Source organism: Moschus berezovskii, chromosome 19, assembly GCF_049115385.1.
Source record: "Moschus berezovskii isolate FMDL1 chromosome 19, NW_MosBer_1.0, whole genome shotgun sequence".
NCBI classification, from domain to species: domain Eukaryota; kingdom Metazoa; phylum Chordata; class Mammalia; order Artiodactyla; family Moschidae; genus Moschus; species Moschus berezovskii.
Window position 1 is genome coordinate 48,359,880 of NC_142478.1, and position 11,487 is coordinate 48,371,366.

At 52.7% G+C, this 11,487-nt stretch overlaps 1 pseudogene; it reads right to left on the minus strand.

Moving 5' to 3' along the window:
• Nucleotides 1-1,042: 1,042 nt before the first annotated feature.
• On the minus strand, nt 1,043-1,524 carry LOC129542746 (large ribosomal subunit protein eL21 pseudogene; annotated as a pseudogene).
• Nucleotides 1,525-11,487: the final 9,963 nt, after the last annotated feature.

Here is an 11,487-nt window from a genome sequence, read left to right on the forward strand (position 1 = left end):
GAACTAAGACGGTTACTGCCTTGATCCTTAACACACACTGCTGCCTAACTATATAATCTCTCCCTACTCAGCATGGAGAGGGGCATGGTTCCTGAAGCGCTAGCCTACTGTCTTCCCCTTTGCCTGGCAAAGTAAGGTGCACAGAGAGCCAAGGTTTTAGCAACAACAGGTCCAGTTTAGCCCACACCTGGGCATCCCTGCAGAGCCCACGCCTGGGCATACCTGGTCTCACCTGAAACAGGACTTACCTGGTGGGCCTTTTCAGGAGACCCTACCCTTCCCTGGACCAAGGCAGGTTCCTAGGTCTCAAACCCAGATGCCCTCAGGGGTGCAGCAGAGCCTCTGCTGGACGTGGAGGGTGCCCAGTATTGCACAAACCCAAGCAAAGGTATTACAAGCACTTATGCTTTTGAAACCATTTGGGCGGCATTTCCGGGCAGGGGAAATGCCCCAGTACCACAATTCTGTTTATCTCAGCACAGAGAGAATTCAGCCAGAGATGAAGTGATTTACTAAAATAGGATGGGGCTTCCCTGGTAGCTCAGCTGGTAAAAAAAAATCCGCTTGCAATGCAGGAGATCCTGGTTTGATTCCTGGGTTGGGAAGATCCCCTGGAGGAGGGCATGGCAACCCATTCCAGTATTCTTGCCTGGAGAATCCCCATGGACAGAGGAGGCTGGTGGGCAACAGTCCATGGAGTTGCAAACAGTCGGACATGACTGAGTGCCTAAGGACACAAGCACTAGAATAGGATGCTTGTGGGGCTCACAAGTGGGCAGGTGAGAATTTACTGGGCTATAATCAAAGGAAAAGTGGGGAGGGGGAGAAGACCTCCTTTGTCTTTCTTTTTTTTTTTTAACTTTATAAATAATATCTGGCAATTTATTAAAAAATGGAGCATACTGAACAACAAACTTTCTTACATCTTTCAGGAAGAAAAAACACTAAATTTGAAAAGACTTCACCCACTGAATTTGGACACAACACCTCTACTCAATTAAGAGAAACATTTGCACAGTCCAGGTCTTTATTTTTACACCCATCAGGCCATGAATTCATAGGGAATGGGCTCCAACAGTTCGGGTTCCTTTCCATGGGTCCTCACAAAGTGTGCTTCTCTGGGTGGAGCAGGCTGGCGCTTCAGCTGAACCCAAGTCCCTTTCTCTTTGGCTTCCTTCTTTTTCTGATCATTTTCCTTCACACGTTTCAGAAAGCTACCTCGGCTCTTAGAGTGCTTAATATGCTCGATACGCACATTAATTCTCTTGGCAAGAATCTTGCCCTTAACTTGTTTGTTTACAATGATGCCAACAGCATGCTGGGTGACATTGTAGACTCTCCCAGTTTTGCCATGGTAACATTGTGGGGCATTCCTTTTTGGACAGTACCCATTCCCTTGATATCTACAAGATCACCCTTCTTGTAGATTCGCATGTATGTGGCCAAAGGAACAATTCCATGTTTTCTAAAAGGCCTGGAGAACATGGAGCGGGTGCCCCTCCTCTTCCCCTTTGTGTTGGTCATTTTGGCGGATTCCTGGAAGATGGCGGTTCCGGCCGAAAAGCCGCCTTTGTCTTTCTTGAGAAGACATCGTGCTTTCATCATCAGTTTCTCCTCCAGGTTGGGCAGGGGAGTTTTCTTGTCCCTACATTTCAAGCTAGGCCCACAAATCATTTCTCATGTGTGCAGACAACATGTCCTAGGGATCATTAACCTACTGAGCTCACTGGGCAGGATGTGGGGCTCATGCCACCATTGTTTTACTGTTTGGGGACACGTCTTGTGCTTCTGTTGCAAGGCTTTGTTGCTAAGCAAGCCTGCTTGGTTTTGTATTTAAGCAAACCTATTCTCTTCAGTAATCATGAACATACAGGGGTCTCCCATATTTTTCTCCTTATAATCCCCTGGTGGGATTAACTATTTAATGATCTACTTTGTCCTGATCAGTTTTGAGCTGCAGACCGTCCAGTGGGCTGGTGGGTGGGAACTCCTCGGCTCCAGCCCAGAGGCTAGGCTCAGTCAGCACCCGCTCCCTGGGCACAGCTGCTGGGTCATGGCTGGGTGGAGGGGTGTGTGGGAGGCTGAGGAGCTTTGCTCTTGGGCTGGGTGAGTCAGCGTAGCTACCACATGGACCCCTGCCGTGCTCGCAGAAGCCCACTCGGGTTCCCCTGTAAAGCCGGTGCTTCTACTCCTGGGTCTATCCCCTGGAGAACTAAAACCAGAGCTCAGCAGAAACATACACCCACATTCACAGCAGTGTAACCCACAATTGCCAACCCCGGTGTCCGCAGAGGAATGAGTAAACCAGTGTGGCCCAGCCGTACAAGAGAATATGATTCAACCGTAAAAATGAATGAAGCTCTGATTCACGCTACAATGTGAATGAACCTTGAGAATATGTTATGCTAAAGAAGCCAGACTTGAGACGTCCCTGGTGGTCCAGGGGCTAAGACTGCACTCCACATGTAGGCGACTGAGGTTCGAATCCTGGTCAGGGAACTAGATTCCACATGCCACAACTAAAGATCCCACAGGCCAGACACATAGATTAAAAAAAAATTTTTTTTTAAGAAAATAGCAACTATTGTATGATTTCCTCCCAGAAGAGGTTCCCTGAATAAGCAAATGTACAGAGACTTCCCTGGTGGCTCAGAGGATAAAATGTCTGCCTGCAATGCGGGAGACCCGGGTTCAATCCCGGGGTTGGGAAGATCCCCTGGAGAAGGAAATGGCTACCTACTCCAATATTCTTGCCTGGAGAATCCCATGGGCAGAGGAGGGTGGCGGGCTACAGTCCATGGGGTCACAAAGAGTCGGACACGACTGAGCGACTTTACTCACTCACTTATTTATTTACTCACTGACAGAGACTCAAGGTAGATTTGTGTTCTTTGGGGGGTGGCACAGGGCTGGGGGGTGACTGCTTGTGGGCACGAGGCTTCCCTCTAGATGAGAAAAATATTTGGGAACTGGGTGGGGGGTTTGCTGCACAACTCTGGGAATGTACTTGGTGACACCAATGGTCAATTTTGTGTCATGTGTATTTTATCATACAATTGTTGAAAAAGGTGTGAGCTGAAATAAAGCATGAATACATGAAAAGGGAAATACATGAAAAAGTCATTCCTTTCTTTCATTAACAGACAGCTAGTGAATATATCGGGGAAGGCAATGGCAAGCCACTCCAGTACTCTTGCCTGGAAAATCCCATGGATGGAGGAGCCTGGTAGGTTGTGGTCTGTGGGGTCGCTAAGGGTCGGACAGGACTAAGCGACTTCACTTTCACTTTCACGTGAAAAGGGAAGTCAAATCTACATGTCAGTTTCCATGGGGAGGGAGCAGTAACCCGAGATGTGAGCTGGGGTGTGGCTGCTGTTTCAGCATCTCATCCTGAGGGGAGGGGCTTGGGTTTGGAAAGAAGGACCCTCGGGATCCCCCCAGCACTGCCCCCAATGCCCAGCTGCCTGTTTCCAACTGGAGGGCTGCCTGGCCTGGGGACACTTTTGGTCTGCACAGTCCTTCCTGTGGTGAAGGTAAGGGGTTCGCTGGATCAAATACAAGGTACACCTTTGCTGGCCACCCTCTGACCGCTCCCAGTCACCTGCTGCCCTGCCTCCCAATGCCCAGAGCTGCCCTCTCTCCTCTTTGTCCTGCCACCAATAACATGGTGAGGGCAGCCTCACTTTCGGCCTCTTTCTGTTTCCCCTGCCTCTCAAGTTGGCTTCAGCCTGAGACCTGAGGCTGTTCGCTTTGCCGGGAACGCTCCCCCATGCCCTCCTATCATGCAGGTCTCATTCAAATGTCACCTCCTCCGAGAGGCCCTCCGGGACCACCTGGAGTGGTCCATCCCCACCTTGACCCCAGTCACTGTGATCATCACTTCTCATGACCCTCCTTTTATGGGTGGCTGCACTCACCTGTTCACCCCTCTCTTCTGCTTCTGGATTGAGAGATCATGACTGTTTGTGGGAGTCTTGGAGTCTCTGAGACTCTCGGAGAGGGACCAAGTGTCTAGGGGCTGTGGTGCCTGGGGTGCCGCCCAAGACCTTCTCTGGGGACCTCGAGCCCAGGCACCGTTAACACCACTTCTGGTTCACAGAGCCCTTCCCCAAATTCCCCTCTGTGGATTTTGTTACACCCTGCACAGCTGTGCTTAGTAACGCTTCTGTGTTCCATCATATCTAAATGTCATTGGTGGAAAAGACCCTGGTTCATTTATAAGCTGCTAGAAAGAGCAGCTGTTACTCTTTCTATTGAAGCTCCAATACTTTGGCCACCTGATGCAAAGAGCCAACTCATTGGAGAAGATCCTGATGCTGGGAAAGATTGAGGGCAGGAGGAGAAGGGGATGACAGAGGATGAGATGGTTGGACGGCATCATTGACTCAATGGACATGAGTCTGAGCAGACTTCGGGAGATGGTGAAGGACAGGGAAGCCTGGCGTGCTGCAGTCTTTGGGGTCGCAAAGAGTTGGACAGGACAGAGTGACTGAACAACAAGAAAAAGTAAAATGCAGTGGGCTGTACTTTGACCCCTCATCAATTTTAAGACACATCCCTAATTTCATGTGAAAAACTGTTCACTGAGTACTCAGTGGAATTCGGTCATCACACTAGCAGACTCTGGTACTGCATCTGTGGCTTGGCTGGTTCCTCCCCTCCAGGTGTGGTCCCAGCCCACCGGGCAGGGACATTTATTCCCAATTCACAGATGAAGCAGTTCAGTAACTAGTTGGGGTCCCAGCATCAAGGGAAAGAAGAGCAGATGTAAACAGGGGCCTGGCTAGGGAACTCACATTTCCAGCAGCCCCCACGTGGCTCCTCAAACCCCGGGGCCACTCGGGAGGCGGACAGGAAGGTTCAGAGAGCAGAACTGAGTTGCTTGGCACAACAGGGCCTTAACCCCAAGGGCTTCTGGATGAAGACTGGAAGAAGAGGGCAGCTGGAGGCCACAGTGGGGGCTGGGCCCCGCGAAGGGTAGACTCCAGGCTGGCAGGACAGCCAGGCTGCACAATGGCAGAGGATTGCATCAGGGTCCATGCTGCTGTGGCACGGGGTTCCCGGGGCATCGCTGGGGTGATGCAACCCTGGCTGGCAGCCACCTCCCCTGGCCACAGTTGTGACGAGGGTGGGCTCCCAGAGCTCACATTCCATGACCCCCTGGACAGTACCCAGACAGCTCTCAGCCCTGGCTGCTCCGCAGAGACCCCTGGAGGCTTCATTCTTTCTGGAACCCTGGTTTGCTGCACTCGGTCACCACCCGTTTTCCCTCTATTTACTCACTTTTCCCCCTGGACTCCTGCCCCACGCAGAGCACACGTCTTATGTAACCCCAACCTGCTGAGTCCTGGACCCGATTGTGAAATAGGTCTGAGAGTAAAGGCCATGGTGCCATCCTCTCAGGGGCCACCTGTGCCCTCTGTGGGCTCGGTCAGTACTTCTCGCTCAGTGCCCCTGCGTCTCTGCTCAGGAATCGCTTGTTCATGTCTCGTGGGTCAGCACTAAGCAAACAGCCAGGAGATCTTGAGGCCTCTGGGCGGCCTCTGTCTGCTGAGTATGCCCTCTCTCCCTCTTTTTCTCGTGGGCTTCACCCTGTGCTCATTCAAGGTCCGTGTGTTGCTCTCCGCAGTCAGCTTGGCGGTCTCTGCTGCGCCACCTCTGGGTCTTCCAATGGTTGATCGTAAGATGCTTATCTCGCCCCTCTGAAACCAACGCTGGATGGAGAGAGATTCAAACACCATGGACTGGGAATTCCCTGGCACTCCAGGGGTTGGGACTCCAAGTTTTCACTGCCGGGGGATGCAGGTTCGATCCCTGGTCCGGGAACTAGAATGCCACAAGCCTTGCAGCAAGGCCAAAAAAACCGACCAAAAATAAAAAAGAGACCAAAAATAAAAAAGAGACCAACATCATGGACCCCAGGATGAAGGCCTGATTGAGGGACACCTGGGCATGGAGCTTGTTGAAGTCCCAGGGAATTGAAGCACTGCACCCCTGGTCTGGCCTAGAACTAGGGGCCAGGTCTGTACAGGACAGTCCTGGTTGTCATCCAAACTGAGCAGTTGTTCTCCCAAAGGCCGCTTCCTGGGCCGGGAGGAAGAGGGGACTCCAGAGTCCCCTCCAGACTCCAGATGAGACTCCACAGGGAAAAGAAGGCCCAGACCAGACACCAGCGAGGGGCCCAAGTCCACTTGTGGCATTTCCCCCATTGGTTTATTCGCTCAACAAACATTTAATAACCCCAGACCAGGGCATTGAACAAAATAGGCCAAATCTATGCTCTAGTGGAGAGGAAAGACAGTTAACAAAATTCAAGCTGAGTGTATAAATTGACTAAACAATAGGTCAGGTGGGAGTAAGGCGAAATTAAAGGTGGGAAAGGGCCTGGGTGTGTTTGTGGGGAAGGAGGGCTGTTTGCAATTTCAGGGGGGTGGTCAGAGAGGCACCGCTTTGAAGGTGACACTGGAGACAGGTCTGGGGACCCGCGTCTGTCCTGGCGCAGGAGCTATGGTCTGGGAGGGCTGGGTCAGCGTGGCTGGAGTGAAGGGGACAGGGGACAGAAGAGGGGGCATGGTGGGGCACAGATCCAGGCCATAGAAAGGACTGGGTTTTTACCCCATCCACAAGGCCATGGGGCCCACGTGAGGGCTTTGAGACCAGAGGAACCTGGTCTGATGAAGCTTTTCATGGGTCATGTGGCTGTCACGTGGGGAAAAGAGAGAGCAGTCAGGAGGCACAGGGGATGGTGGCTTGCAAGGGGATCAGAAGAGCTGGTGAGCTGGGTGGGAGGTAAGAGCAGGATCTCTTCCTAAGCAGTGGGAGTGGCCTGCTGTCCACCCAAGGAGGAGCAGGTGTGGGGTGCTCGGACCCCTGGTTTTCCCATGTGGAGTAGGGTGGCCAGTTGGGTTTTCTAAGATGGGCAAACAAGTCCTTGAACCTCATATAGTTCCTCGGACTGTTGATCGACTCTCGTTACTCACTGAGAGGAGGGGTCTGTTCCCTTCCCTTGTGGCCAGCAGGCTTGAAACAAAAGAAGTGACCTGTGACTTCTGCCCATCTGGGGACTCTTGCATGGCAAGCCACTCCAGTACTCCTGCCTGGAAAATCCCATGGATGGAGGAGCCTGGTAGGCTGCAGTCCATGGGGTTGCTAAGGTTCGGACATGACTGAGCGACTTCACTTTCACTTTTCACTTTCCACTTTCACACATTGGAGAAGGAAATGACAACCCACTCCAGTGTTCTTGCCTGGAGAATCCCAGGGACAGGGGAGCCTGGTGGGCTTCCGTCTATGGGGTCACATAGAGTCGGACACGACTGAAGTGACTTAGCAGCAGCAGCAGCCCTTGGCACCAGCCACAGAGCAAGGAAACCCAGGCCACATGGGTTCTCCAGCAACAGCAAACCTGCCTCACGGGGGAGGAGGACGTGGCCCTGGCCACCACCTGGCTGCAAGTTCAGGTGAGGACCCAGAAACATGAGAGGGCAGGTGGGTGTGGCTGCTGCAGCTCCTTGGGGAGGCAGGGGAGCAGGCGGCTGTGCTGGGGTCCATCTGCTTTGGGGTCCTTTCGTTTCTTTGGATGTCCCCCGGGGTCCTGTCACCCTTTGCTGACTCAGAGAGGGCTGGAGCTGAAGAACCAGCAGGGGCCCAATGTCCGGCTGGGGTGGCAGGCCCAGGGGATGCCTGGGAGCTGGGAGGACTCCAGCTGGGTGCTGGTTAGTCCCCAGAGCCCTGGAGGAAAAGTCCCTCACGGGATCCCAATAAGGAGCATCCACGCTGCCATCCCATAATCACACCCCGTCCCCACACAAGGAGAGCCACACCTTGGGAGCAGGACCCCCAGAGTGAGACCATCTACCCACTAAGTGGCTGAGCTTCAGCAAATCACTGCTCCTCCCTGAGCCTCAGTTTCCTCATCTGGAAAATGGACCTAGGTACATTCCCTCCCATGTGTTTGTAAAGTGCAGAACAGTACTGATAACTGTATCGTCATGATTATCTTTTGCGGGGAGTCACCCAGAGCCCCCTAACACCCCACAATTTGCTCCTATGAGGATGAGGTGTGGCTGGAATCTGGGTCTGGCCTCGGTCCCATCTGAGGGGCAGCTGCAGTGCTGTGGCTTCCTCTCCCTGTGGGTTACGGACTGAGCGTTGGTGTCCCCCCAAAGATCGTATGTGGAAGCGCTAAGTACCTGGCATGACGGTACTTGGAAACGAGAATTATGGGAGGTGATAAGTTGAGATGTGGTCATGAGGGTCGGGCCCTCAGGATGGAATTAGTCTCCCCATAAGAAGATGAAAAGGGACTTCCCTGGTGGTCCAGTGGTTAAGACTCTGTCTCCCAATGCAGGGAATGTGGGTTTGATCCCTGGTCTGGGAAGATCCCTCATGCTGTGGAGCAACTACCCATGTACCGCAACTACTGAGCCTGTGCCTTAGAGCCTGTTCACGACAAAAGATGCCACCGCAATGAGAAGCCCCCACGCACAACAGAGTAGCGCCCGCTAGAGAAAGCCTGAGTGTGACAAAAAATAAACCAGAACTAAAAATAAATTTTAAAAGAGGAAGAAGAGATCAGACTTTCTCTCTGCTGTGTGAACACACAGTCAGAAGGTGCCACCTGCAAGCCGGGAAGCAGGCTCTGACCGGGAACCAAGTCGGCCACCACCTTGATCTTGGACGTCCATTCTCCAGGACTGTGAGAAATCAGTAGCTGCTGTTTGAGCCAACACTGTGGCTTTTGTTATGACAGCCCAAGGCGAGACCAGTGCTGTTTCCCCACTTGTGAAGTGGGAGCTGGAGTGGAGATGCTCTGGCCCCCGGGGTCACCTGTGTAGATGTGTTTTGTAAAGTTGACACTCAGGCACACGGGGATATGAGTGTTTGCTCGCAGGACCCAGTCGTGCTGAGGTCAGCCAGCACCTGGGGCTCCACGGCTGAGCTCTCCTAAGGTCAATGCCCTCACTGACTTCCTTCTGAGGGATTTCTCTGGGTCTGTCACCATGGCAGCAGACTCCCCCATGGGGGTCCACAGCCCCTTCAAGTAAAGCCAGCACAGCGTGGGGTCAAAATCAAGACTTTGACTGAAAATTCAGAATTTTACATGAAAGCCCCAGGTGTTTAAATAGTGACTCACCTAAAACTTAAAGTTTTTTGTGAGCATAATATCACTTGGGGCCTCTCAGGTGGCACTGGTGGTAAAAGAACTGATCTGCCAGTGCAGGAGACCTAAGAAACACGGGTTCAATCCCTGGGTTGGGAAGATCCCCTGGAGAAGGAAATGGCAGCTCACTCCAGTATGCTTGCCTGGAGAAGCCCGTGGACAGAGGAGCCTGGCGGGCTACAGTCCATGCGGTCACCAAGAGTTGGACACAACTGAAGCAACTCAGCAAGTATAATATTCTGTGACATTCCCACCAGAGATGCAGAGTTGGAATTGAACCATGGGGACACTTGAGGCTGCTGGCATTGGGGGCAGTCTACAGGACAGCCAACCTGTGACCTTCACAGAGGCCAAGGTCATGGAGTTCAAAGGAAAACCAAGGCTCAGAGAGAATAAAACCTCAGGACAGCTGAGTGTGATGCTGGGTTGGGTCCTGTCAGTAAAGGATGTTGTGGAAACTAATGCAGAGACTGAGCGGGGTCAGATGTGTCCTGTTATTTCCTGATTTTACAGAGACTTGAAAGTCCTGGTTGGCAGGAAATACACAGAAAAGTGTCCAAGGTTGTTGGTGTGCTCCCAAATAATTTAAGTTAAAAAAAAAAGAAAAAGTCTGGTACCCTACCTGCATCTTCTTTGTAAACATGAGACAATTTCAAAATTTTTAAAATATGGATGTTTATAAAAAGATAAAGATAGGATCAAGCCAAGTATTTCTGTGGGTTTGTTTGATGCCCAGGCCCCTGGTTTTCAGCTCCTGGTAGAAGCAGCTCCTGCTGCTACTACTTCTCCTATGAATTTGTCCCTTAGGACTGAACACAGAGATGCACCACTTATGTGTCTACTATATACTTCATGTGAGACAGAGTTACAGGGAAGTTTTATAAAATGATCTTTGGCTTTAACACAAGAGTAAAACCATTACCCACCAAGAGAGAATCTGGTTTCTTGCAGACCTGGTCCATGGCTGGCTCTGACCCATGGGCTGTGTGCCCAGGGGACCCTATCTTGGCCGTTTCCCCAACTGCACAAGGGCCTAGGACTGGCTCCCCTGACAGGCTGCTGGAGAATGCAAAGGAGTGGGACCGTGTGGGGAGAGGTGCCCTTGCTGAGCAAAGTCAGCCTGTTCCACCCATGAGGGATCTTTAGTCCATCTGGTCTGGTCTGACGGGCAAAGAGCCCTTCCGGGTCCAGAGACCAGATGGCGGACAGATGGATGTGGGATGTGGCCTGGCTTGGCCCAGCAAACACAGGGCCAGGCCTGGAGACTGCCTGCCTGCCTGTGGCATCATGCCTGCCCACGTGTCCTGGGATGGCCCCGAGCCTACCTCTGCTACCTGGGCGGCAGGTAGGGGAGGAGCCGAATAGCTGCAGGAGCCTGTGCTCTTATGAAAATGGGAACATTTCTGCCTCTCCCTAGAGCTGGGGTTGGCAACTTCCCATGACCTGGGGAGTGGATCCCAACACCTTACAGCAGCCTGCAAGCCCCCGACAAAGACTACCCCTGCTCTCCTGGGCTCCCACTCTCCTCTGGAAAATCTCTGGCCAAAGGATGGCGCTTCTTCTGTTGGAGCATGCCCATATCACCCCCAGATGTGTGCATCTACCCTTCCCCCACAGCCCAGCCGAACTCTGGGCTCGTCTCTCTCATCTCAGCACAACCAACTCCTCCTCCTCCCACCTTCCTTGGTTTCTCCTCATCCCCCTGCTCTGGGAGGCCTTTCTGGAGCCCCCTGGAAAGCAGCGGTTCGCAAACTTGCCTGTGCTTCACACTTAGAGAATGGAGGGAGGGTTCCACGTGGCCAGCCCTGCCCCTGGCCTTCTGATTAGCAGGTAAAGGCAGGCCAGAGAAGCTGAGTTTCTGCTGGTTCCAGGTGATGCTGATGCTTCCAGCTGGGCGCCCAGCCTGGAGATCCCTGCTCTAAAGCAGTCCCTGCAGTGTCTCTTCATGTAATCTTACGGCCTGATGCTCACCCCCACCTACTTATCCTCTTCCTGACCAACCCCATTTTTGCCAAAGGTGATTGCCTCACCCCAGTCCCAGGGAGGAGATGTTAGAGATTTTTCTAGACAGAGGTTCTCAGGCCATGTGGCCCTACCCTGGGGCATCTATGGCTGCTGTAGGGATGGGCAAAGAACACCCCGCTCCCACAGCTATGCACCCCCAGGAGAAGTCACTCCCTGCCAGTGAGAGCGGGCAGGCAGCCAGGGCTTCAGGGAAAGGGCCCCTGCAGGGCGAAGGGTACAGCTCACACTCTGCCTCTCTGGGTGGGACTCATGGCTGCCATCCTGGATATGGAGCCACAGGATGGAGTTGAGTCCCAGTA